Source organism: Harpia harpyja, chromosome 22 (genome assembly GCF_026419915.1).
Source record: "Harpia harpyja isolate bHarHar1 chromosome 22, bHarHar1 primary haplotype, whole genome shotgun sequence".
Classification (NCBI taxonomy): domain Eukaryota; kingdom Metazoa; phylum Chordata; class Aves; order Accipitriformes; family Accipitridae; genus Harpia; species Harpia harpyja.
In genome coordinates this window covers 14,480,514-14,507,385 of record NC_068961.1, presented here as the reverse complement: position 1 = coordinate 14,507,385, position 26,872 = coordinate 14,480,514, and the positions used below count along the sequence as shown (strand labels likewise).

Below are 26,872 nucleotides of genomic sequence, written 5' to 3'. Positions count from 1 at the left end.
ATTCAAGGTCAGGAAAGAAATCAGGCACCACCGAGCTGAAGACCTGGAGGGCCCATTATGATGATCTAGTCTTACATCCCAGGAAAACACAGGCCATAACATTTCATCAAGGGATTCCTTTATGAAAGGCTAATAACTTGATGAAGAGAAGCCTAACCTTTTATTAAGGCATCCAATCTTGATTTAAAGACACAGAGCAATGAAGAATTTACCGCAGCTCTTGGACTGCTATTTGCTAAAAATTCTGCCCCAGGGCTTAACTTTGAATGGTATCAAAGCCAACTGCAAAGCCAAACAGAAAAAAAGAAAACTCAAAACCTGAAGGTGGAATATGTGTACTGAAATAAAGGGGGAAAAAAATTAAGGGGAATCTTTGCAGTTTAGGGGAGTTTCTGCTCTATCTGTCTGGATAGGGATTATTAGCTTGAAATCTCCTGGACTATAAGGAATTACAAATCAAGAGATGTACTGTTATAGTGTCTCCTAGGACCATTTATGCAACTCCCGACAGTGTGAGTTTCTACTGATTTGATTTTCTGTAGTCATTTTTCAAACACCAATATTACAAATCAGCTATAAGAAGCTAAGGTTACATATGTCAAGAACTGTGACTTGATAGCACATATGCCTGCATGTTGTTTAAAATAATGGAGAACCCAATCCTACAGATGCATATCTTTCTTCTTCTTCTTTTTTCCTGTTCCCCAGAAAAGAACTTCTCAGTCCCACAGTGCTATGGACAGCTTATGATTTACAAATCCCTCCAGGTAAATCAGAGCGAATGGACACTTAGCACAAGGAGTACATCCATTTTGAAAAGCAGCTGGGGAAAGGGTACCCATCTTTGAAAGACTGCCTTGAGAGACGTCCCCAGCCTTCTCACTGCAAGCATGCTTCTCAAAAAGTACTAAAAGCAAGCTTTTGCAGCTATGGCTAGTTAAGGGTTTAGGCATTGTAACAAGACACATCATTTTAGGTGCCTGGCCCCAAACAGAGTACAAAACCCTCTGCCAGGCCCCAAGCCACCCTATGCACTATGAGGAGGGATCTGGATGACGTGGATGAACCTTCACTTGAGGGAAGAGCTCCTGGATCCAGGCAAGTAGCAGTGCCTGAGCAGGGCAATAAACTCCAGTCCCTTCTAAAGCATCAGCACCTGATGCAGGGCACCAGACAAGCCCTTCCACCCAGACGGATCTGGGCAAAGTATGTTCCTACAGGCATTCTTCAAGGTACTGAGCAAACTTTTTAGGAAACGAGTGAGCCAGGAAGCAATAGTTCTGTTTTTTTTTTTTTTTTGCAGGTCAATATAGCGGGTTATTTGTTACAACCTGGAAGCAAGCCTTTCTTAACATAAATAGGTCCTCTCTCAGGAAGAGACCCTACTCCAAGCTGCACGTTGTGACCAAGTACTTATTTGTAATAGTGGTGTTTGAAAAATGACTACAGAAAATCAAATCAGTGGAAACTCACACTCCCAAGACAGGCTCCGCAGTCCCAGCACCAGCCACAGCACACCCTCTGCCAAGGGCCTGGGACATGCACCACCACAGCACGTGTGCTCCATCCTTATGTCCGTTCTTGCACATCCCATACTGGCAGCAGTCAGAAAAATATTCATTAGGCTAAATGGTCCTTTGATGTGATCAACAGAGTAGTTCTTGCTGGCATCCTAAACTCACTGATAAACCAAAAAGAGAGGAAGTTAAAAGTGATAAAAGTTCTTTAAACTTCAAGGACACAAAACAACAAAAAAGGTGTTATCTGTTTTGGCAAGTGGCTGCAACCTGGCCAATTTGGACTCAGTGGATTGTTTTTATAGCTCTCTTCATGATGCTGCATGGAGTAAAAGCTTCAAAAAGGTTTGGATGGAGCAGACTTAATTTGTTCTTGCTTCATCAGAACATAAATTTTGACTAGGGAGGGATTTAAGGAAGTAGGCTTAGGTCCTGTTATCTGGCTTGAGCTAATAGTTTCTAATCAAAACAAGGTACCCTCTGCTGTATATTAAGTTGTTTGAGTTAAAACACTGCAAGAGTGGAGGATTTAAGTTTAAACTCACTGAATGAGGTGTACACAAAAAATTTATTTTTCCTTGTCTTGCTGCTTTAGGTCAGTCTCACAAAACTCCTCCTCACTATCCACACAAAGCACAAAGCCACAAGAAGAGGATAAAGCTATATTGTCTGTCTGCAAGCATAAGATAGGGGTAAATTGATACCCACTTCACATGCTTTCATAAAGCTCCTGTGAAAGCATGAATAGGTGCTTTGAGAAGATGGAAGGCAGTTGGAACCCTAAAAGCAATCCAAAACTCGCTTTTGATTATACCTTTATTGTGCGTGTGTTCTGAAAGTTTTGTACTAAAGAAACAGAAGTGACCCAACTGGGTTTGCTTCTTCAGCTCAGCTATTCTATTCACCTTTCCATTTGCCTTACAAGTGCCAATTTAAAACATGTGGGTCAGGCACAACTGGCTCATAATGAAGGAAGAGATGACGCTCGGATTACATTGCATTTATTAAAGTAATAGAAAGACTCCACTAACTGGTGTCTTCCTGATTTTAAGTAGTGTTGCAAATTGTTCACCATCCTAGTTGCCCTCTCTAAAATTAACTGGACAGATCCTAATACCTCTACTGCTCCTTTTCAGGTAAGACTACAGAAAAAAATGCTTTGTGGATTTCAGCACAATTATTTGCCATGACCTCAGCACTAAATCCTCTCAGTGGCACTTTCCCAGGTAATATTCTTCAGATACATCCTGAACTTCACTCAGTCAACTTCCAATTCACTCCCAACTTCCTACCTTTGAGAATTTACTCATTTCCAATAATATGAAAGACACCTTGGTTTATCTAGCCAACACAGCGAACCAGCACTATAGTATGAAGTAGGCTCAAAAAAACAAGAAACACTTGAAAGTCAATTCCTTTTTCTGCTTCAAGAATGTTTGGGGTTTTAGTTCTAGAAGACAGGACTTTGCAAACAGGGCTCCTATACAAAAAACACAGCTCACAAGAGCTGCATGGAAGAGACACCTTTAGCTCCAAAACTCCAAGAAAGCTTTCTGCACTGAGTCATAAGGGGACGGGGAGTGAGATAATCTATGTAACTGAGATGCGTTTGAGTGCCTGGCTCCCCTGACAGCCCTGGAGGTCACTGTCTAATCCTACATGATTATTTGTGACTTTCCAACAAGCAATCCACATAAGCAAGGAAACAAAGCCAGAAAATGGAGTGCCTCAGCATCGCAGCATTTAGTACATACAGGGAAACACATATATGGTGAAGTAGTTGTGGCTTTTTTGACACAGAAGGCACAAATTACCTTTGCTTGTGTTAGAACTCCATGTATCAACCTGGGCTGAGTGGGTTGGAAGGGATACACCTCTTGCTAAATATCCAAGGGGAGCTCCACCTTCATTGTCCCGCACATGCTTTCACATCTAGGCATGTCTTATAGGCATACCATGGAATTCCAGATGACCCTGCATGACCGCCCTTCACTGCGTCTTGGAGGTATCACCAGAAAACTAGACTCTAAGGATTATCTGAATGACTACAAAGTGGTAATAGTAAGAAGTCTTCTAGACTGGCACAGAAAAGCTCTTACCACGGAGACTGCATGGGCAGTGTGGGCAAAGCATATCAAAACTACTAATACATGAAAAGGAAGCCACGTAAAGCTTAAGGATGGCATGAAAGCAGACAGATAGTAAAAAGAAGCATTAAAAAGGCCTTTTTAAAATAAGGGTAAGACCTTTCTTCTTGACGTGGTAGAAAAAAAGATTTAGGAAGGTGAGATAAGGTCAGGTTACTGGATAATGCAGACTTCCTGGGTAGCACGGTATCTGCCAAATGAAGTGAGACAGCATGAATATTAGAGATGCCAGAGAGGAGCTAGTTACAGTAATTAAGGTTGGAGGTGATGAGCTCAGCACCAACTGCCTAAAAAACATTACAGACAGCTCAACGAAGACATCTGCTCACGGTACAGCTGCAATCCAAACAGCTAACAAGATATTTGGCTACTCAGTGAATGAGATGGAGAATAATGCAGAAAATATTCTCCCTTTATACCAATCAGTGCTGAATTCTCCTCTGGCGTACTGTCCATGCCTCTCCCCAAGCTCTAAAAGATCCTGCAGAAATAAGTGGAGGTCAGAGAGTAAGAATGAGAATAAGCAAGTGGGGGGTGGAGGCAGAGGCAGGGACTATCACAGGAAGAGATTGAAAGGAATGAGATTTGTTTATCTCAGAAAGAAGAGAGATAAGAAGGCACACAGTAAGATAAAATACCAAATACTCTAGCGAAGAAGTATCTGACACTTCTCTTTACCTTGCTGCATAACACAAGAATAAAGGAACATTCAATGAAATGAAGAGCTCATGTATTCAAAGCTGATCAAAGGAAATTCGCTTTCACATAATGTGTAATTGGACAGTGGAAGATATCACCACAGGAAGCACTGAGGTCAAGAACTGTGCAGGATTCAAAGAAGGATTGGACAGATATATGGGTCACAGGAATTTCCAGTCAGAACAATTATGCTAAACTTTGGAAGAAGTAAAAAGACAGGCTTTCAGAGTTTAAGCCAGTACCTGACTATGGGAGAATTAAAATTAGGTTTCTATAGGGGTAGATTATCCCACATCTTTCTCTGAGGTCCCTCTATCTTCTTTGCAAGCAGTTAATGCTTGTCCATTTAAGGCCAGATCATCAGTCTACATGAACTACACAATTTCTATTTTCCCACTTCCACATCAGCTTCAAAAGCACTGAAAAGCTTTATCTAGCTGGAACAATGTCAGCAAATTCAAACCTGCATTTTTCCACTAGTGATACAGCTATGACACCACCTGTAGTAAATCAGCACAAGGCATTTTTATCACAACACAATTTCCTTTAACATAGGGTGGCTTCGGCTGTGGAGCTGCAGCCATGTAGACATGGAGTGACAGAGTTGGCTACCTTTCTCACCTCACCTGAGTCAAGCTCAGTCTTGCCTGCTCCTTCTCACTGTTTTGCATTCCCTTTTACAGAAAGGGCAAAGCTTGATCATGACCTAAGCTTAATCCACAGCAAGTAGCTCTCTGTTAAGAGGCTTGTGCATATGAACCTATCTCCTGACAATATACCCCTTAGAACTAACCTTTTCTAATAGAAGTGGTATACTGTCTTCTCTGGCCATGGAGCTAAATGAAAAGAGCCCAGACTTTCTGTCAAGGTCCATATAGTTAATCCGTATGCTCTAAACCGTATCTACCAGCTTCAGGTCCTCAGGGCTATGCAGGAGATATGGGCTCCATCCAGCTCAGCCCAGCTGCAGGGGCAGCAGTTCTGTATCTGCACCACAGCACGTCGGTAAATTTACTTCAAGTGCCTCTCTGATGCCTGCACAACCAAGCACAGATTTTCTACATAGTTCTGGTAGACTTAGGTGCCTGAAACCTATTTAATTGCAGTTTAAGTGCTTACATCCCTTTTTGCAGGTACACATGCTTCCAGTTTTCCCCTTCTTCCCTGCCTGTTGCTGTCCCATCTGCTCATAAGCAGCAGCCCAACAACTTTTCTCTGTCTTAACTAGACCTGAAGCTAGCTTATTTTCACATGGCATGATCCTGAGGAGGATCAAGAGGGCAGGGCAACATTTACTTTCCCCCTCCCCTCTTCTCCTCTTGGAATGCGGGTTGGGGAAACCCATAATCATTATGGCTTGTGTGCAAAGGTTGATCTATTAGCAGATAGATACAGTTTAGGAACCCGCACAGACTGAACCCAAACAAAAACAAACCCTGAAACACTGGGGAGGGATTCTTCCCCTAAACTATTTTGCTATTTTTATCTGGGCCTTTACCGTCCTCCTGTATGTCCCACAAGACAGTTCCATGTACTGTAATTGTGCATCACTCACTCGACTGACTTATGTGTTCCTGAAGCTGTATTCACCCTTAGCTAACTCAATGAAGTCAGAAGGTAACCATCTTTTTTTCGTGCAGCAGTTTGTGAAGTTTCTGCTCTCTGCTCAGCAACCCTTCCTTAATTTTTATAATCTCCTAGCACTATGAGTATTGTCTGGTAACTGTACTGATCATTACTATAATTTTTAAATCTCTTTAAGGTCTCTTTGACCCCTCAGAATGAGCCTCTTAACTTTGCCTCAGAACTGAAATCATCGAAACGATTAGAGTTTAGTTGCTTTATAATGCACCTTTCTCCAAACATAACCTTCCTGAGACAGTGACCCATGCTCTGTGCAGTATTCTGGAGGGGCCTAATAACCATCTTCCCGAGGACTGTATTGCCTCTTTCGTAGTGCATTATAGCTCACTGTTCCATCGGTCTAGTGTCTTGTTTGCCTTTTTTATTGCAGCTGTGCACTGAAGTGATGGTTTCTATGATTTTTTTCCACAGTAACCCCTTTCTCTCTCTGATCAGCGTGCTGGATGTAACACCCATTCCCTACATTTGCTCTTTGTTCCCAGACTAATTACTTTTCATTTTCTATACCAAGCAGCATTTGCCATCTGCTGGCTCATCAACTAAATGATCCAAATCCCTTTTGAATCCGCTTGCATTGTTCCTTATCGCTTCTCTGTGCTTCCAGTTTTACCATCCAACCAGCGGAGATTTCACACACACAGAGCTCGGCTGAGGCACAGGAGCAGAAACACGGGAATCCACAGGATCTTCTCACACCTTGGGCAGAGCATCCCGCCTGGATTTGCCACTTGCTGCATTCATATAGAAAAGAAGGGCTAGCTTGGCAAAAATTAGGCTCACATATGCTTCAGGCTGCTTGAGATAAAGGGTGGCTTTAAGCCCAGGCCCTGCGCTGGAGGACAGTTCAAGGCAGTGTCTTAGACCAGGGATCCCAAAGATTGTGGATGGGCTGCTGCAGCTTTCAGACACCCCAACTGGTGTGTCCGCACGGAGATACAGCACGTACCCCACGCCCCACCTCAGAGTTCTCACTTACTACTGCTGGAAGCAGAGGCACATGCTGCACCTCCTCCTCGCACTGCGTCCTGTTTTGTCTGTGTGTGTGTGTGTCTGCACGTGTGTGCACGTGGGGAAAGGGAAAAAGGAAAGAGGGGCATGGAAACAACATAAGAAGGCCCCCAACATAAGAAGGACATGGACCTGTTCGAGCGGGTCCAGAGGAGTGCCACCAAGATGATCAGAGGGCTGGAACACCTCTCCTATGAAGACAGGCTGAGAGAGTTGGGGTTGTTCAGCCTGGAGAAGAGAAGGCTCCAAGGAGACCTTATAGCAGCCTGCCAGTACCTAAAAGGGGGCTACAGGAAAGATGGAGAGGGACTTTCTACAAGGGCATGTAGCGATAGGATGAGGGGTAATGGCTTTAAACTCAAAAAGGGTAGATTTAGATGAGATGCAAGGAAGAAGTTCTTCACTGTGAGGGTGGTGAGGCAGTGGAGCAGGTTGCCCAGAGAAGCTGTGGATGCCCCATCCCTGGCAGTGTTCAAGGCCAGGTTGGATGGGGCTTTGGGCAACCTGATCTAGTGGAAGTTGTCCCTGCCCACGGCAGGGGGGTTGGAACTAGATGATCTTTAAGGGCCCTTCCAACCCAAACCATTCTGTGATTCTATGAAACAAAATGAGACTTCACCTGTATAGAAACCAGCACCACTATAGCCCCATAGGCAAAATACAAATTTTCTTTAAAAATTTCCTAAAATATAAATTTCCTCTCAGCCCAACAGTGCAATTTCTGAAAAACCATTACAAAGAACTTGTTCTGAATCCCCTCAAGAAATGTTCCATGCATGGAAAGCCAGAAGTGTGTGGAAGAAGCAGGGGTCAGCTGGGGACACACACTCTTTTCCCAGCTCTGAGCACCAGAATAGTGTGGGCTAAGCATCGATGCTTTTAAAGCAGGGTTTATGGGCAAGCCTTATGCTGTGCTGATGCATGTGCCACGTGGCATTCTCTTGGAAACTCTTTTCTGTCTTACCAACAGCAAGCCTGACTTGCTGGTCTATTGCCTTTGCCTTATTTTGTTTGTCATTTAAGGAAAAAATTGTCTTGGATTATCCAGAGTGAGAAATCTTTTGAATGATCTTTTCCAGTCTTCCCTTGAAAGCATTGCACACACTTGAGCCATTATCAGTTGCCTATCCAAGACACATTCAGGTAAGAGAAGAACTAGACAACCTGTGCATTTTCTTGCAAATTTTCTGATCATTTATTTATGTGGAAAATGACCAGAGTGGTCAGTTCAGAAAGTTAAGATTTTGCAGCTGGTTTATGGTGCACATGTAAAACCATCTATTTTTTCTTTAAAGTGCATTGACTTTTCTGAATGCCAAGTTCAGATAGACTGGGCTTCATTTCAAACAACATTTGCTGCTCCCGTTTATAGCATTTTTACATGGTGATTTGAGTTAGGAGCACAAAATATGGATAAATCTTTAATAAACTACAGACTTCAAAGAAATAATTTGTGCTATGCCTTTCTTGGGCAGGAAACCAGCACACCCAACCTAACTAACCTGCCCTTGGCTATAATTGTGATTGGAGACACTACGTTTTATCCCAAACTTTCCACACACTTAAAATCAGATGGTTCTAGGTGCTCAGCATTTCTGAAGAACCATTTTTACCTCTATTTGAGCATGGAAAAATTAGCATTTGCTCTGTACTACACTCATATCCTCTGTTCTGCTAGGACATAGTAGGAAAAAAAGAGTTTTGCTAATTCATGGCAGCGTTCTGTTACTCTTTATTAATACGTAAGTCAAAGGAATTCATCACAGGCATGAGTGGAAAGATTTTTTCATAGTCCTCCTCTTAGTCTCAGGTCTCTAAGAAGAAAATGAACCTCCAAGCCAAATTTCACTTAGTTTCACATCTGAAGAGTTTGCATTCCGGGAGAACAGTGACAGCCAATATTCAGCCTTTTTTAGCAATAAAACTCCTGCAATCTGGTTTAGACCTGTTCCTGTACATTGCAGCTGTATGATTTGTGCAGCATGCAGCCTCATAGAACTGCCTGGAATTCAGGAGTGTGATTTGAGCATGCATCTGTAATATTATTCGATTCACTGAAACTTGAAAACCTCCTCTACCACAATGTTTAGACACAGCCTGGCACCTCAATCTTGCTTTCCCTTCTGGCACACCTGCATCCAGTGAAATGTTCCCTCAATGAAAGTACGATTTTCCCTATCTCATCATCTGAAGCAATTGAAATTCTCTTCAAGAGCATTGCAGAGGCCTCTGCCTACATGCAAAAAGACCCTGTATTGATTAGTCTCTTTCTCTGGATCACAAACATCCTCCAGATCTTTTCCTACCTCTAGCCTCAGCACAAGGTTTTTTCTTTTCTACTACTTTCTACTACTAGCTCAGTTGTAACACACATGCCATTTCATCCTGCTCACATGCTGTCCTCTTTTCCTCATGTTACCATCCACATTCTACTTGTTTATCCCTTCCATAAGTGCTGTGGCAATTCTGTCTCTCTGGGACTCCACACTGGGCTGAGAGCCAGAGTAGGTCAGACCAAATCAAGAGACTGCTTTCTCAGGAGCTGCTAGTGGGTTTCCCAGCAGCCCAGAACAGCCAAAGGATAAAGTGGTCCCGATTGCCCTGAATGCGCCTTTGAGGCACCAAGACTTGCAGGATTCACAGGAGTGTCCAGAGTTGAGTTTGAAGACATTGTCTTACTTACCAAGTTCTTCTCATTTCGGACTCATTAATTTCTCCCACAGCACATTTCCCAGGTAGCCATTATATGTGATGCTTGGATTTGTAGCAAAGACATTTGTTTTGGCTTATCCAATTGTTTCTTTTCTCCCTAACCCTTTCTTTTCCTGTATCTTTTGCAAATAAACCAGAGACAGGTTCTGATCCTGTAGCCCATAATCTGACCTCATGTAAGAAGACTGTGATGCATGGCAGAAAAGTGAGAAGAAGATAAGAGACTGACTTTTATGAGTAAGATTCATCTTAGTTAATATAAAACATTCCAGAGTATAGACCTTTACATATGAGCTAGTCACCCTAGGGTCTCTTTATAGTCAGTGGAGACAGGTACATTCAAGGCTAGCTCAGCTGTAGGTATCTAAATTAGGAGAAATCAATTCAATTCTTCATTTCTGGTTCCAATTGCATCTTCTGTGTCAGCATTCACTAAATCCACTGCATCCACTTCACCGATGCCAATGGCATTTTTCAACACTCGCATTCTTGGAGATACCACAAGACGTATCATGCAAAAAATTGCCAGAGTGCAGTTCTGTCTTCCAAATTACCTCAGGATCCTTCCTGGCTGTTAACTGGAAGCTGCAGTAGAATCTCTGTAACTTTTTTGTTTGGATATGGCACTCACCATTATTCAGGTACCTTGAACCCTGAGAGACAGAACAAATGTACTGACTAATTTCCACCACTGAAAACCTGAGCTCTTTTATGGCTTTATAGAGAAAGAACCCCAGCAATAATGCCTTGCCGTCTGTGCAGAGAGAAAAGAATATGTAAGCCTGTTTGAATGCTGCCAATGGCACCCATTAAATCCCTGATCATAATGCAAAAAAACCCCTTGGCAGCACTGAACGGAAGTGAAATGTATGGATTTCCATATAACTGAGATCTCAAACAATTCTGAGGACAAGGAAGACACTGACTCCAAGTAGAAAAAGGGAAAAAAAGAACTGGGGGTAACTGACCTTGTAACAGAAAAATCCTTCCCCTGCCTTACCACAAATACAGACTACGTGGAGTTTACAGCAGAAAACTAACATTTCAGAGAGAAGAACTCTCCTCCTATGCCACTTGTAAACAGGCAGACAAGAGCCTGCAAAGTCCTGCAGTCAGGAGAGAATCCATCTGCTTGGTCACTGTGCAGAGAGATCCACGTTTCTGAGAAACTGGGGAGTTAGGTGAGAGACACAGCTTTAGGCTTCTTTATATTATTGTGATCCAATACACCTACCTAGGGTTTTGTTGTTGGTTTGGGTTTTTTTCCGGTTGCCTAACAGTGACTTTGTTGTTTTGAATAGACCATCCTCTGTTGTAGCAAGCACCTGCTCTTGGCAAAACTCCATAAGAACGTCTGTGTCCAACAACACTCCAAGCTTAGTTAGAAATGATGAAGAAACTACCATAAGAAACACAGCAATTGAAATCAAGGACTCCATCTCAACTTCTCTTTAAAGTGGAGATGCAGAACTTATAATCAATAAGTGAATATTAGCCTAGGAAGGCTATGAAAAGGTCAACGGCATAAAGGCACCCATTATATTGTATCTATATAAAGCTAGTATATTATTACCTAACAATATCATTGAGTACTGAGTCATGGTTTCAGATTCATTGAGAACAGGGCTGCAGGTGGCAATCCACTCACAAAACCAATTTTGCATTGAGGGAGCTACTGAAATGGAGATGCCAGAGCGCTATCAGGATGATGTAGAAATCTTTGCAGATGTGCAATTTTCATCTAAAATAAGTTCCACTGCAGTGTCCTAGACTGCTTCAGCACAAAATTAGCCAAAATAAAACTTATTTTTATGTAGTCTTCCCAGTTCCAAGGGCAGATGCAGCCCTGACGTAGGACTGGGGGAGGACTCTTCATCACTCAGCTGTGACCACAGAGTCTGCACCAGTTAAGAGTGTTGCACCCATCAGTGGTAATGAGCAAGGGCAGGAGAGGACCGAGGGCTCTTTAGGCTCTGCAGTAAATCCACGCTTTGTGCAAAATAGGCCTGATGCATTGGTCCATTCTGGCCACTTTTGCACCACCCCAAAATGACTACTGGGGAGTAAAGTGGGTGGGTAAAATAAAGCCATCAGAACAGGCTCACGTGCCAGCATTTTTGCTCTCCTTAATTGGGCAGGTTGAAGACACAGGAGAAGTATCCATTGGTGACAACTTTCCCTTCAGCCACTGGTCTTGTGGACTGCAGCAGCAACGTAACAGCCATATTGCTCCATCATTAGCAAAATACCTGGACCTAACTGTTGGCTCTGATTCCTTCCAACAGCCTTTCCAGGTTTGTCTGTTTTTCATATTTGTTTTGCTTCCCACCATTTCTTACCTAGTATGAAGTTCAACAAGGCCGAGTGCCGGGTCCTGCACTTCGGTCATGGCAACCCCATGCAGCGCTACAGGCTTGGGGAAGAGGGGCTGGAAAGCTGCCCGGCAGAGAAAGACCTGGGGGTGCTGGTTGACAGCCGGCTGAATATGAGCCGGCAGTGTGCCCAGGTGGCCAAGAAGGCCAACAGCATCCTGGCTTGTATCAGAAATGGTGTGGCCAGCAGGAGCAGGGAGGTGATTGTCCCCCTGTACTGGGCACTGGTGAGGCCGCACCTCAAACACTGTGTTCAGTTTTGGGCCCCTCACTACAGGAAAGACATTGAGCTGCTAGAGCGTGTCCAGAGGAGAGCAACCAAGTTGGTGAGGGGCCTTGAGCACAAGTCTTATGAGGAGCGGCTGAGGGAACTGGGGTTGTTCAGTCTAGAAAAGAGGAGGCTGAGGGGAGACCTTATTGTTCTCTACAACTACCTGAAAGGGGGTTGTAGTGAGGTGGGTGTTGGTCTCTTCTGTCAGATGTCTGGAGATAGGACAAGAAGAAATGGCCTCAAGTTGAGGCAAGGGAGGTTTAGGTCAGATATTAGGAAAAATTTTTTTACTGAGAGGGTTGTCAAACATTGGAATGGGCTGCCCAGGGAAGTGGTTGAGTCACCATCCCTAGAGATATTCTAAAAGCGAGTGGACAGGGTACTTCAGAACATGGTTTAGGGGGCATGGTTAATGGTTGGACTCGATGATCTTGAAGGTCTTTTCCAACCGAAATGATTCTATGATTCTGCACAAAGAGCCCCACAGCCATTTCCCCCAACGCCAGGCCCAAACATAGACCGCTGCTCCCTGCAAGTTTTGATCTTACATTGTTTTATCCTTTCAGAACTGTTCTTAATAACATGCTCAGAAAAACAAGGAAAACAGAATAAAGATTGTTTGCAAGTGTAGATTATCCTGCAGAATTTTCTGTGGTGTTTAAAAATCATGCCAGAGAGATGGGGATTTCTATCCCTGGCTAGAAATCTTCCTTAGCTTCTTTCACTCTTGAAAGAGCAAGAGCAGCTCTGCTTAGCTGTGATGGGTTAACCCTGGCTGGATGCCAGGTGCCCACCAGAGCTGTTCTATCACTCCCCCTCCTTCTCAACTGGACAGGGGAGAGAAAATATAACAAAGAGCTTGTGGGTCGAGATAAGGATAGGAGAGATCACTCACCAATTACCGTCACGGGCAAAACAGAGTCAGTTTGGGGAAAAATTAACTTGATTTATTACAAATCAACCGGAGTAGGGTAATGAGAAATAAAACCAAATCTCAGAACACCTTCCCTCCACCCCTCCCTTCTTCCCGGGCACAACTTCACTCCCGGATTCTCTACCACCCCCCCAGCGGCACAGGGGGACGGGGATGGGGTTTACGGTCAGTTCATCACACGTTATTTTCTGCCGCTTCATCCTCCTCAGGGGGAGGACTCATCACACTCTTCCCCTGCTCCAGCGTGGGGTCCCACCCACGGGAGACAGTCCTCCACGAACTTCTCCAACGTGGGTCCTTCCCACGGGCTGCAGTTCTTCACGAACTGCTCCAGCATGGGTCCTTTCCACGGCGTGCAGTCCTTCAGGCACAGACTGCTCCAGCGTGGGCCCCCCACGGGGTCACAAGTCCTGCCAGAAAACCTGCTCCGTGGGCTCCTCTCTCCACAGATCCGCAGGTCCTGCCAGGAGCCTGCTCCAGCGCGGGGTTCCCACGGGGTCGCAGCCTCCTTCGGGAACCCACCTGCTCCGGCGTGGGGTCCTCCACGGGCTGCAGGTGGATATCTGCTCCACCGTGGACCTCCATGGACTGCAGGGGGACAGCCTGCCTCACCATGGTCTTCCCCACGGGCTGCAGGGGAATCTCTGCTCCGGCGCCTGGAGCATCTCCTCCCCCTCCTTCTTCACTGACCTTGGTGTCCGCAGGGTTGTTTCTCTTACATGTTCTCACTCCTCTCTCCGGCTGCCGAATACCGCCGTCCCAACTTTTTTCCTTCTTAAAAATGTTATCACAGAGGCGTTACCACTATCGCTGATTGGCTCGGCCTTGGCCGGCGGCGGGTCTGTCTCAGAGCCGGCTGGTATGGGCTCTGTCGAACACAGGGGAAGCTTCCAGCAGCTTCTTACAGAAGCCACCCCTGTAACCCCACCCGCTACCAAAACCTTGCCACACAAAACCAATACATTAGCAGAACTAATTAATTATGATTGTAATAAAACATATATTCCACCTAAAAATATCTGACTGTGTTGCGTTTTAGGAGCTAACGAAAATTGTAATCACAGTTAAAAAGTACACGTACGTAGCGATAGGCTTTATGTAACATATTAACGCTAGAACCAAACGCTGCAGATGAGATTTTACAACAGCATCTTCAGTGGTTACCATGAAACAATAGTGCTTGGTCAGGAAACTACTGCAATAATCCTGCAGCTTTTACATGTCAATATTTAGGGCATCGCTACAGTAGGCTGTGTTACTACAGCATTGCAGGAGTTGTGAAATGTGTCCCTGTCGTTCATAATTACCTCTACCCTGCGAGAGACGTGCGAAACCGCAGATGAGCACGTCCTCTCCTTTCCCCCTTGGCTGTCTGGCCGATTATTCACCGGCGGGGGGGTGGGACGGGGACAAGGAGGCTTTTCACCGGGTCCGTTTAACCGTTAACCCCGCCGCATCGCTAAAGGACGTCAGGGGAACCGCAGCCCGTTGCTCCCCCCCCCAACCCCCAGCTCCGCGGCGGCGGCTTTGCCGGACCCACCTCGCCCGCCCTGCCGCACGGGGGGGGCTGCAAGCCGGGGTGCAAGCCGGGGGTCCGCCGCGCTGGGGAAGAAAGGCGGCCCCGGGGAAGGGGGGAGGCAGGCGGGGCGGTCTGCGCCCGCAATGCAGCACCGCCTCGCCGGGAGAGGCCGGCGGAGCGCCGGGCTCCCCTGCAGTGCCGCCGCCTCCCCGTTAGGTGCTGCTGCTGCCGGCGGGCGGAGGCAGGCACCGAGCCCTCCGTGCTGCCCCGCGGTAACCGGGGACTGAGCCTGCCTCGGAGCCCGGCCCCTGCGCTGGGGTCTGGCGGGGGCACCGCCGGGTCGGTGCACCGTTACCTGGATGAACCCGTCCGGCCGCAGGCAGCTGGCTTGTTGCGGGAGGCGTGGGCGTACGCGGGTGTTTGGGGGTAAAATAGCAGCACGTTGAGGGGCCAGGGCCTGAACGACTCACGGGTGGTCGTTTTGGGTGGGTTTGGGGATAATTGCGCACATCCATACAACACAGCCTTGCGTGGCTTGTGGGTAGAAAAATACCTGGGTGGATACGCTGTATCAAACTGCTGAATTACAGGGCTGAACCTATCGGTATTAAAGGGTCCAGAGAGCCCAGCCAACACTTGGAGGTGAATTCAGTGTCCCCCTATTCTCATCTCCGTGCTAGCTGAATAAAAAGCACCTCTGCATTTACTGCTGAAAACTGAACCTGAGTTGGTAGCCCACCTGGCATGAATTCAACACAGGTGACTCTTCCAAGAGCTCCTTGACCAGGAGAACAGCGGAGCGAGAAGGATATACCTACCCTATGACAAGGAGAAAGTCCATTAGCTGTCACATTGCAGCCATTCTCAGGTGGTTATTTGCCTGTCAGGGGACTGCTGCCACAAAACAAGAGCTGCAGAAGCTGCAGGCCGGTGACTGGTATGGAAAAAATCAGAGACCAGCAACGGGTTGTCAGCTTCACATTATTGAGCCTTCTTTTACTATATGATCAGCTTGGCTCTAGTAGACTCAAGCAATTGGGAGTGCTTTTCTCCTTAAACTACCTCCAGACCAGCAAAATAGCAAGCAATGGAATAGCCAATGCTATTTTTTCTCCTTTCTCTGTGGAATAGCAAAGGTTTGGCGCTCTGTTAGCCCTGGTGTTTATACGTACTATGACAGCCCAAGATCACTCTGGGAAACGCCTGAGACTAGAAGGAACACGGAGAAGTATCAGCATGGGGAGGGATCTTCCGTCAGTGGCTTTACATGCCTTTTCTGACGATGAGAGACCCAGGGTTATTCTATATTTATGACAGCAGCCTTCAGAGGCCATAGCAGCCACAATCACTGTTCGGTCATGTCTCCCATATCAGGCTGCAAGTAGCACGATGCAGAGCCTCTTGTATTTCACCTGGAAATTCCTTTGTGCTGAAGTTACTGGAATTACATCAGATGTACTTTTTGTACGTTGGAGCAGATTTTGACTCAGGAAGTGGGATTCACAGGTAAAGGCTGCTCAACAATAACGCTTACCTCATTGAGATGCCCCAGCTAAGACCATAGTCCCGCTGAAGGGAGGCCCGTACATACAGTGCCTCTCTCCCCAGCCCCAGATTTGATTCCAAACTCGGTGAAGACAGCAAGAATGCTTTTACTGAAGTCAGCACACTTTGAGCCAGGCTTCACCCTGTAAATATTTACCAATGAATAAGCATATGACCCGGTTCCCAATCTGGCTGCTGTAACCTAAGATGTTTCTCTGTCAGCTCAGGAGCGGGCTGGTGCAGATGCATTGCAAGACGAGGGCTTTACAAGACACAGATGACCATTTACTCCTGTTAATATTTGGACCTTTTCCTAAACTTTCCCATTTTTAACCTTAATTCCCTTCCTTCTTCTGTTTCTTCTTAAACTAATATTGGCCTATTTTAACTAATTGCATGTAATCTTTGCTGAAAGTATAGGATGGCTACTTCAGGCTTTTTCACTGTTAACTCTTACCCGAGCTTTACTTCACAAAACAAAATAGTTGTCCCCACATGCCTCTCTAAATAATTGTTGGCTCCTCTTATAATTTGCTTATATGTCAGCTTCTATTTAAAAATAAAATATAATCATTGACTAACCATTTTAAAGCTGTTCTTGCTAACCTAAATTAATCCCTATTCCACTTGTCTTTCTGCCTTTCTGCTCCACAACTGCCCCCTAGAGAAATAGCTCTGTAAGGAAAAAAAATAATATACACATCCAGTCACGCAGTACTTTTAACAGTTAGTTTGCTCCAGACTGGCAAGGACTGAGATTGGTAGAGGCATTTCTCAGCAAAACTGGAAAATGCTGGCCCAGTAAAATGGATATATTTTAGATAACATATCTTTTCTGAACAAAGTGTTTTTCAGAACCTTTTTTTTTCAGGTAATATAACTGCCAATGAAAATTAGACAGAAAGCAGCCGGCTACAATGTCTCTAAAATTTAACAGGTTAAAGCTGGTCAAAACTCTACTTAGTGCTTCCCTCTGGCAGGGAGCACCCCCATTTTGAAGATGAGTTTCATTAAAATACTGAGTCAAACCCAAATATTTGGGGTTTTCTCATGAAGGTGTGAAGAGGTTTCCTATAAATATTTTTCTAAGTGAAATGAAGAAACCACATCCTGGCTAAAATAGCTGATGATCAACTGACCTAGGTAGACCTGAACTTGACTTTGCCTTATCCTACCTGGATACCTTGAGCAGTATGGAACTAGCTATGGGGAAAAGTCTGGATGTTCATAAAGGTCTTCGTTTTATCACTGTGCAGAGCACAGAAATACTTGAAATTGTAACATTTTTCACAGAACAGGACAACTGTTCCTCTGCTCTGGCAATGCAGGTGGAGAAAAGAAGGTTCCACATAAGGACTTTTCTTACAGAAAGAGACATGTATGGCTTCATCCCTGGAACTGGGTGCATGTGGGTGGACTTACGTGCTTCTAGCCACACTGGACTGTTGCGCAGTATCAATGGGGACTCCTAGCAGATCTAAGTGGATACAGTTTGTCCTGGTTTCAGCTGGGACAGCTGATAGCCAGTACAGTGCTATGTTTTGAGTTCAGTATGAGAAGAATGTTGATAACACTGATGTTTTCAGTTGTTGCTAAGTAATGTTTAGACTAAAGTCAAGGATTTTTCAGCTTCTCGTGCCCAGCCAGCGAGAAATCTGGAGGGGCACAAGAAGTTGGCACAGGACAGAGCCAGGACAGCTGACCCAAAGTGGCCAACAAGGTATTCCATACCATGTGACGTCCCATCTAGTATATAACTGGGGGGGGGGGGGAATCGCCGCTCGGGGACTAACTAGGTGTCAATCAGCGGGTGGTGAGCAATTGCACTGTGCATCATTTGTACATTCCAATCCTTTTATTATTACTGTTGTCATTTTATTAGTGTTATCATTATTAGTTTCTTCTTTTCTGTTCTATTAAACCGTTCTTATCGCAACCCACGAGTTTTACTTCTTTCCCCGATTTTCTCCCCCATCCCACTGGGGTGGGGGGAAGTGAGTGAGTGGCTGCGTGGTGCTTAGTTGTTGGCTGGGGTTAAACCACGACAAGTTGTAGGACTGGGACTATTTTCTATTTATAAAACACATTGCATATAACAGAATTAGAACAGGTAACTCGGTAACTAACAAGTTTTCCCTAAGTAGCACAACTAATAAGGCCTGGTTTCCTACGGATTTGTGTCTTATTTCCCCTACATTCCCATACCACAGCAACACCCACTTTCCTATACAGGGATCCCCACATACCCTATGCCTTTCCCCCAGAACTGGTCTTTCCTTCTTTCCAGCCTCCCCACAGACACACTTCACAGTATTTCCAATGCTCTCCCATGAGCTGTACCTGGGGAAGAACTGGAGGAGGGCCCACACAGGCTGTGACTGGTTTGCCACGAGAGCGTGACGGCTGGTGCTAGAAAGCTCGGCGAGTAAGTTACCTCATGCTACCTCACTGCTGCTCTTTCTAATGAAACTGGTAAAGCTTCACATTGTTGAGGCTGAGACCCCTTCATCAAACTGGGCTGAAACGGCCGCTGGATTTTAAAGTTAGCAGGGAAGAGCAGGTAGCACCGTTGCACTTCTTTCAGAAACCTGGCTAATTAAAAATGCAGAATCACGTGTGAGGAGCCAGTGGGTGTGTTACTCTCGTCCCCAGCGAGCGAGGGGAACGAGCAGCCCCTTTTCCTGTGGGAGAAACCCCTTCCAGTGCGAGGCTGGGGAGGCCTGGACCTGGCTCAGCCACCAGGACCCAGCCAGGGCACGGGCCGGGCTGGGCCGTGATGCCCGCCAGCCGCTCCCAGGGCCCCTGCCGGGAGGGGGACGCTGCGGGGCCGGCCTAGCGCAGGCCCCGCCGGAGAGCCCAGCCGAGGCGCGGCGGGAGGGGGCGGGGGGGGCCGCCAGAAGTGCCGCCGCCACAACCCGACTCGGGCCTTCCCCGCGCGTGTTTCTTCCCTGAACGGCAGCCCCGGGAGCAGCAACGGGTGGCGGAAGGGGGGGTGGGGGGCAGAGGTTTACCCCCTCCGCTGCGGCGCGGCGCTGGCCGGCCCCAGGCAGGCGGGCCCTGCCCGTGCCGGGAGCAGCAGTCCTGCCAGCCCTCTCCCCGCAGGCCGCCCGCCCTCACCGGGTCCTGCCCGCCGCCGCCGCCGCCGCCTGCTGCTGCGCTTACGGGAGACGCGGCCGCCCTGCCGATGGCTCCCGGCAGCCCCCGGAAGCGGGAGGCCCGGGCTACGCTCGGCACAATGATCCTCTCCGGTCCCGTCCCGTCCCGTCCCGTCCCGGTGTGAAATGTCCGCCCGCGTCGCCGCTGCACCGGACCCCGCCGTTGCGGTGCACCCGTCGGGCCGCCAGGGGGCGCCGCCGCTCCGCGCCCTCCGCAGCCCACCCAGGCGAGGGGAGGAGGGGGGAACCGGCGGGGCGCGCGAGCTGCTCGCGACAGCCCAGCCCCGCCCCGCCCCGCCCCGCCCCTCCCCGCCGTCACGTGCCCGGTGTGAGCGCTCCCCAGCCCTCTCCGGCGCGAGCGGCGGTGGCGCCGCACGCGACTTTCCGCGGGGCGCGAGCCGCTAGGGGGCGCCCCGGGGGCGGGCGGGCGGGTTGGCCTGGCTTGCCCGGCCCGGCCCGGCGCGCACGCCGCTTGTTGACCGAGCGGCGGTTGGTGGCGCGAGACTCTCTCGTGACGCGCTCGCAGGAAGGGCGGGGGGAGGAGGGGCTGCTGCTGGGGACACCGAGAGGGGGAGGAGAAGGAGGGGGGAGAGAGGGAGGAAGGAAGGAAGGAAGGAAGAGGGGGGAAGAGAGAGAGAGAGAGGAGGGAGACCGCGGCCGGGGCTGAGAGCTGGGGAGGAGGAGGAGGAAGAAGGCGGGCAGGAGGCGGTGGTTGCTTGCGTCCGTGCCGGGGGGAGTCGCGATGTGAAGCCCCCACACGGCCCGGCAGGGCAGGCGGCGGCGGCGGCGCCCCGGGAATGTGCGTCTGGGACGCAGCAAAAGGTGAGCGGCGGCGGGGGGGGGGGGCTGCCGGAGCGGGCGCCTTCCCCCCCCCCCCCCTTCCTCCTCCTCGCAGCGCGGCGGCCCCCGACCCCCATGGCCGCCCGGCGCTCGCGAGCGCGCGCGCGCGCGGGGGGCGGCTCGGGGAGGCGGGGGGTGGTGGTGGTGGTGGCGGCGGTGGCGGGGGGAAGGAAGGAAGGGGGAGCCTGAGGGAGCCGCGGGGCCCGCCGCAGCCCCTGCCCTGCCTCAGCCCCTCCCTGGGCCCGCGGCCTGGTTCTCCCCCTCCTTCTCCCCGCCGCAGCTCTTGCCCAGCGCGGGGCGGGTGGGAGGAGGAGGAGGAAGGAGGAGGGTGGCGGCGGCGGCGGCGCGCGGGGTTATGTAACCGGCGCGGGGGCCTTGCTCAGCCCCGCTTTGCCCGCGCGGGCGGGAGGGTGTGCGCGCGGGAGGGGAGGGGGGGGGGGGAAGGGACGAGGGGGCCGGACCCCTGGGCGGGGGCGCGCGCGCGCGCTCTCTGCAAGTTGCCGAGGGTGTGCCAGGTGTGTGTCTGTCTGGGTCAGGCAGCCCCGCTCGCCGCCATCCCCTCCCCCGCCAGCCACGGCACCTGTGTGTGTGCGTGTGTGCGTGTGTCAGTCAGCGTGTGTCACATGGGGCCTGCGCCTCAGACACAACACGGTTCCCGAGGCAGAGCCGGAGCGGTGCTGCGAGCGTTTTGCCAGCTAAGGGGTCATTGCAGGGAAATAGGTTGGAGGAGGAGAGCCCAAGCCCTGGTGCAGCCTTGCCCTCTTGAACACACCATTGCGCTGTGGCACTCGGCTGTAGCGGCATGTATCTGTCTGCGGTTTTCCGTGGCGTTTGTCACAAGTTGTATTTGCTGAGCAATAGTGCTGGATGTACCCAGTGTGCGGAAAAGGAAGAGGACCTCTGCTTGATAAGTAAGCCTGTGCTTACAAACACAGAGGGACAAATGTGTTCGCCGGCGCTTCTTCAGCGCGTCCCCGCCTAATGTTGATGCGTTTTGCTATACAGTTACCACTGACTTGACCTGTGATACCAATCAAAAAGCCCCTGATGGGAGATGCACGGTAATGGCAGAGATGCGGGGTAATGGCATGTTAACCTTAAGAAGGGAGAGAAAGATAATATCAGAAGCACGTGATCTTCTGGTAGAAAATCTGTGTGTTGTATGCTGTATTATTCCATTATTTCTGATGCTTTAAAATTAGTGTCAAAGTCTTAAAAATGACAGGGCTGTGAATACTCTGCTTGTGTTAATCAGAGATTTTTCCTCATGAAAGGATGAGTTAATGTTTTTTCTGCGTCTTGGTTTAAAATCCAGGTCCAATCTCAAATTTGATACTGTAGTCCGAAGAAACAAAAACAGGGGATTGTAATTTTACAGTCCGAATTCTTTATTCATTTAGATGCTCTTGTTGCTCAGATAGAACCATTTTAAACAGTTGCCTAATTACCATTAGTTGCAAGAGGTTAGAGTTAAAGTTTATTTCTGGAACAGTCCTGCCTTACTAAGGTTTATGGTATTTAATACAGAAATCCAAATGTCTGACAAATTCTTTGCCATCTTGTCTCAAGCATGTAGTTATTGCCCATTCCCACCATATTTGTCTTCCATTCAGTCCATTTCTTCCACTGGACAATGTACCAAATCCCTGTTAGTAAATAATCCCAAGCTGTCAGACTGGAGGTCATTGGTAGGACAGTATTAGTAGAGGCACAGTGCAGACACCTGCCTTGTGACTCACTGAGGTTTAACTAGTTGAAGAAAGATTGTTTTAAAAGTAAAGCTCTAACAGGAAAAATACATTAGCATATTTCAGGCCTCAATAGTAAACTGATTGTACATTTTTCTGTGTACAGTATACGTGTTTTCAATACATTATTCAGTAATTGGCCTTTCAAACATAGCACCAGTCCATCTTTCTGGGTAGTATGTACGTACTCTTAGTCACAGCCTGTTCTGATGCAGCGATAGCGTGTTGTAACTGAGTGCTGATTTTGATTAGCCTTTTCTGATCCCTTAACCCAGATGTCTTTTTTAAAGAAGTTCATGGCAGATTTTCAGTCTTTCTACCATCCCTTTCAGTTTTTAGAGAGATTAAAAAAAAAAAAAAAGTAAGAATGATTCAAACACGAAACCTGGTTTTGAGTAGGTAGAAAAAATTAATATGATTACACAGACCTTTTTTTTTAATAAATCAGTTGTTTAGGACAAGCAGGAAAAGAATAACTTGCCTGACCCTGCTGTGTGCTTTCCCCATTTAATTTGTTAGCTATTGTTTATTTCATGAAGAATGACTATTTTGTATTGAACATTTTTCTGTTTTAATTAAAGGTGTATATTATTATCACTGAGATCTCTGTCAGCTCTTAGCAGCGTGTTTGCCTAGTATAGATGTAACAAGGGAGCTAAATATCCAAATGTTGAAGCCCTCCCTCAAGAATACGATGTAGATTAATTTGGTGATAGTGCCATGCGTTTACCTAAGCGTAGCAAAATGGGGAAAAACTGGGAGCAAATAGAAATGAGAGTGGCCATGGAGTTATAAAGAAAGTTGAAAGTAAGAGAGCAAATCTAAGTGGGCGCAAAAAAGCGTGAGGAATTCTCAAACATGTGTAATACAGTATACTTGTGGAAGTGTCTTTCTTTAAGAGATGAATTTGTGTAGTGCTTCTCCCCGAGAGCAGCTTTCTGCTCTGTTGTGGAAACCAGACAGCATTTTAATTGGAGACACAAATGATTTTAGGGAGGAGGGCCTCCCATGTCTGTGGTCCCCCCACTTCTGCATTTTATGTGGAGTAACAGGTGCTCATAAGATAGAATTAGGAAACCCTTCTTCTTTCTCACTCTTCAGTGGAAGAGAGGTGAGTGTGTAGAACAGCTTTAAATTCTGGGCTGTGATGATAACTACCATTCCTGTGACTTGTATTTTCAAAACTTACTGAAGGACTGCTGCTGCTGTAGTAAAGGAATCTGTGACCATTAAATTCATCTAGGAGATACTTTTAGTTTGGTATACCCATAGAAAGGATTGTTGTAACTTCCATATTCTTTTTTTTTTTTTTTTTTTTTTTTTTTTGTGGGGTGGGGGGAACTCCTTTCCTATCTCAAAGCTTCAGTTCTCCCAATTGGTATTCTACCTATTTAGTACTGCTGAAGCTGGTGGTTTGAAATTTAGTTGCTTGCATAAGTAAAGCTTAAAGCTTAGCCATATTGTAGCCAACGCTTCTGTGTTGGTTTTGCTTTCTGTTCCCAGCTATCTGTAAATATTTCGACCAAATCCCAACGTAAGGGAGTTATTGGTTGTAACCTCCTTATTTGGTTTGCTTGAATTCACGCAGACCTTTTCAGCTTCTTGATTTATGAAAGTAAATAGTCCTGAAAAAGAGAAAGCTAATTTTGCTTAGGAGAATGCACTGCTCAGGTACCTTGCAGAGTCATTCTTGCAAATGCAGGTGGATTGGTTTGAATGCCAAACATGAAAGCAGTGCTGAAGCTGTGCAGTGTAGGGTTGAGAACTGCTCTAAGGTTTTTCCACATTGACTTGGAGATTGGCAGTATTCTGGCAGGGTGAGGTATGCGGTGTATTTCGGCAGGATCCTGGGGACTGTTGCCAACATTTTTGGTCGGGTTTTAGTTGTCAGTAAATATCCAAAGTAAAATAACATTCTGTCGACAATGTTCGTGACTTCATCTTTTTGAGGTGACTCAGATCAGCTGTTAGTCGAGGGCATGATGAGTCAGCATCTTGGACAAATGGTTGTACTCCACTTACATCCTTTTGGAAACCTAGGAGCTGTTGCTGTTTAAAGGAAGTCATGAAATTGCTGATAATTCTTACAAAGAGGAAAGCCCATGACCCCATGGCATGTAAGGTAAATGGTTAGTGCAGTTAACCAAGTAGAGTGAACATGTTTTACCATTATGTGCTTTTGAATGCAACTCCCACTTGAAGTAAAGAACTAAAATAATGGTCTCTATTGAAAGGATATTGTTCCTGGTTTCTGAATCTGCCTGTTGTTTTCAGGAAATGTTAGAGCATAGGGAAACTGGAAAGACTGGCTTTTCAGTCACTATTTCCTAGATTTCCATGCTGCAATTGCATTATTTGGTAAGCAGTTCCAAGAATACTCTTATAAAACAATACTGGGGGAGAGGTAGGGGTAATAACTTTTCACTAATTTCTGGCTGATCAGGAATTTGAAGTTACAGGTGTTGCCCCTCCATAATGATTCCCGTAACTTCTATGTCAATTTTTAACGTAAGTTCTACAAGCATCATGTTTGCCTGGGATAGGCCATTTTTGCTCTGTAGCCTTTTTGTATCGATCTGTCTCCACTAAGCAGCAGTGTAGCACTGTTGTTTTGATATCAGAGGCACTTAAAATATCAACTTAAAACCACTCCAGGTCAAGAATGCAATTTAGATTTGAGTTTTATTTAGGGATCCTAAAGAATTAGACCATTTTTGTTTTGTCCTAAGAACTTAGAACTATGTTACTCCTGGAAGACACAGAAACATTGTGCTCTATCTTTTCACTTTCCTCTGAATCTAGGAGGAAACTTGAGAATGTATTGGATCAGATCAAAAGTTCACCTAGGTAATAGTAAAGAAACAAACATACTGAGATTCTTTGCCTTTATATTCTGAGTTCCTGTAGTTTGTTACCTTTTTTAAAAAGAAAAAAAAATTAATGGCTTTTTATTCTATTGATCTGTTCAACCCGTATGAACTTTTAGCATCCTCGGTGTCCTGTGTCAGAAATCCACAAATAAACTAGGCGATAGACGAAAAATATTTCCATTTGTTTTGATCTCTTCATTTATTAGTTTCATCTGATTCCTCCTGATCTTGTTGGTCTGCGTTGATGATAAAAGTAATATTCATGGACTAACGAAAGATGTAGAAAACTTGAGTAGAAACTTAAAACTTCAAGGCTAAGCATAGAAGCCATATCTTGCAAAGATTTTACTTCAGAAAAGATTTTGCAGCTTTGAGAGTTTCAAAGGCAAATCCAGGAAAACATTTGGGAACTTGGCTATGCCATGTCAGCTGGAATAAAGTAATGTCATTCAAAGGCTCCCATGAACAGAAAATCTGCCTATTTAAATACCGAATCTGTAATCATCAATACTTTTGCTGGTAAAGTTACTTGAGTTCTTAGAGTTTTGCTGCTGTATGTGTTTAGTGCTGCCCGTATGTGAGTAGAGAGATGGTCCTCCTTAGTATCTGACATCAGCTACCACTTGAGATTCGCGAAGTGGATGTCTTATCTCTTTTTTTCTCTGAAAAGCCTGGCCTGATCAGCACCTGCTCAGTGTACACTGATAACATTGATTTGAGCATAAAGCACAACTGCCCTGGGCACTTCTTCTAAAAAGACCCAAAGATTTGTAGAGAAGAAGTGGTGCCTTCTCATTACATTAGTTAGAGCGTTGGCCCAGAGAGCGGATTTTTTTCCGTGCCATTCTGTATTACCAAAGCAGTTAATCTGGGTAGCGAGCAATCAAATTGGTCAGCAGCAATGATAAGGATTTTTGTGTGTAGGTACATGCACACGTGTGCGCACACAAAATGCACACATAGATATATATACATATATATATCCAAACAAATACATACAATCAATCAAAAATATGTAGTCACTTTTGACAAGATTTCACCAATCTGCAGGCCTGAAGTCCAGGGAATCTGGGGGAAGCTGAAGATAGTGTGTGTCAGAGGTTTTCACCAGCACAGTTCCTCTGAATTCGATGTTAACAAATTCAGAGCCTTCACAGATTCCTTGCTTTGATCACCTCATGAAAATTTTCCAGTTATTTATTTTTGAACTATTATACCTCCACTTACCCGTTTTTCCTGCCTTATTCAGTTTTTCTTTAGCTTTACAAGGACACTTCCTTAAGTTGTGCCTAGGAAGTCTTAGGAGGTCCTAAATTATTCAGCAGCAGCAACTCTACTCATTATTTGGGAGAAGGGATCATGGCTTACTTATGCTACCTCCTGACTGCTTGACATACACTTCATGTGCAAGACGTGAGTTGTGGGACTGGATTGTCGTCAGACTGAGGAGTGCGCAAACTAAAAACTTCCTAAACAAGTTCTGTTGATTTGTTAGGTAGAAAAATGAACATTCCACTCTTCCTTTTCAAAGAAGAGAGTAACACAGTTCTCTGTTCTCAAATACTATAGACAGCTAAACATAGGAGCTTGAAGGAAGACTACCCAACTCATATACTTATTCATCTTGTTTATTGTTTCAGATACTCAAGTCCAAGAGAGAAAGAGAATTTCCTTTTGGTGATTTACAATCCATTCATTATGTTGCTATTGAGAGTCCTAATGCCATAAGCTATGCTTCTTATTCTGATTTTACTTAAATGAATTTTATTCTGGAATCTGGGCATTTAGAAGCTGGCATAAAGATTGTGAGTGTGCGAAGTCCTCTTGGGGTTGAAGCCCAAGAGAATGTAAATGCAGAAGAGAAATAATTAAGCCAGTTGCTGAAGTTGGC

General features: G+C 46.3%; 2 protein-coding genes across 5 annotated transcripts in view; both read left to right on the top strand.

Moving 5' to 3' along the window:
- Positions 1-26,872, top strand: part of TXNDC9 (thioredoxin domain containing 9) — a 186,128-nt gene that overhangs the window by 49,243 nt on the left and 110,013 nt on the right. The gene's annotated exons all lie outside the window — the stretch shown is intronic.
- REV1 (REV1 DNA directed polymerase) overlaps positions 20,092-26,872 on the top strand; it is a 62,581-nt gene continuing 55,800 nt past the window's right edge. For 2 of the 4 annotated variants that reach the window (XM_052773576.1, XM_052773574.1), the window contains exon 1: positions 20,093-20,345. The gene's annotated coding sequence lies outside the window, so the exon portion shown is untranslated. Of the gene's footprint in view, positions 20,346-26,872 lie in introns of all 4 variants that reach the window. The other 2 variants (XM_052773579.1, XM_052773575.1) reach the window with 2 other exon arrangements.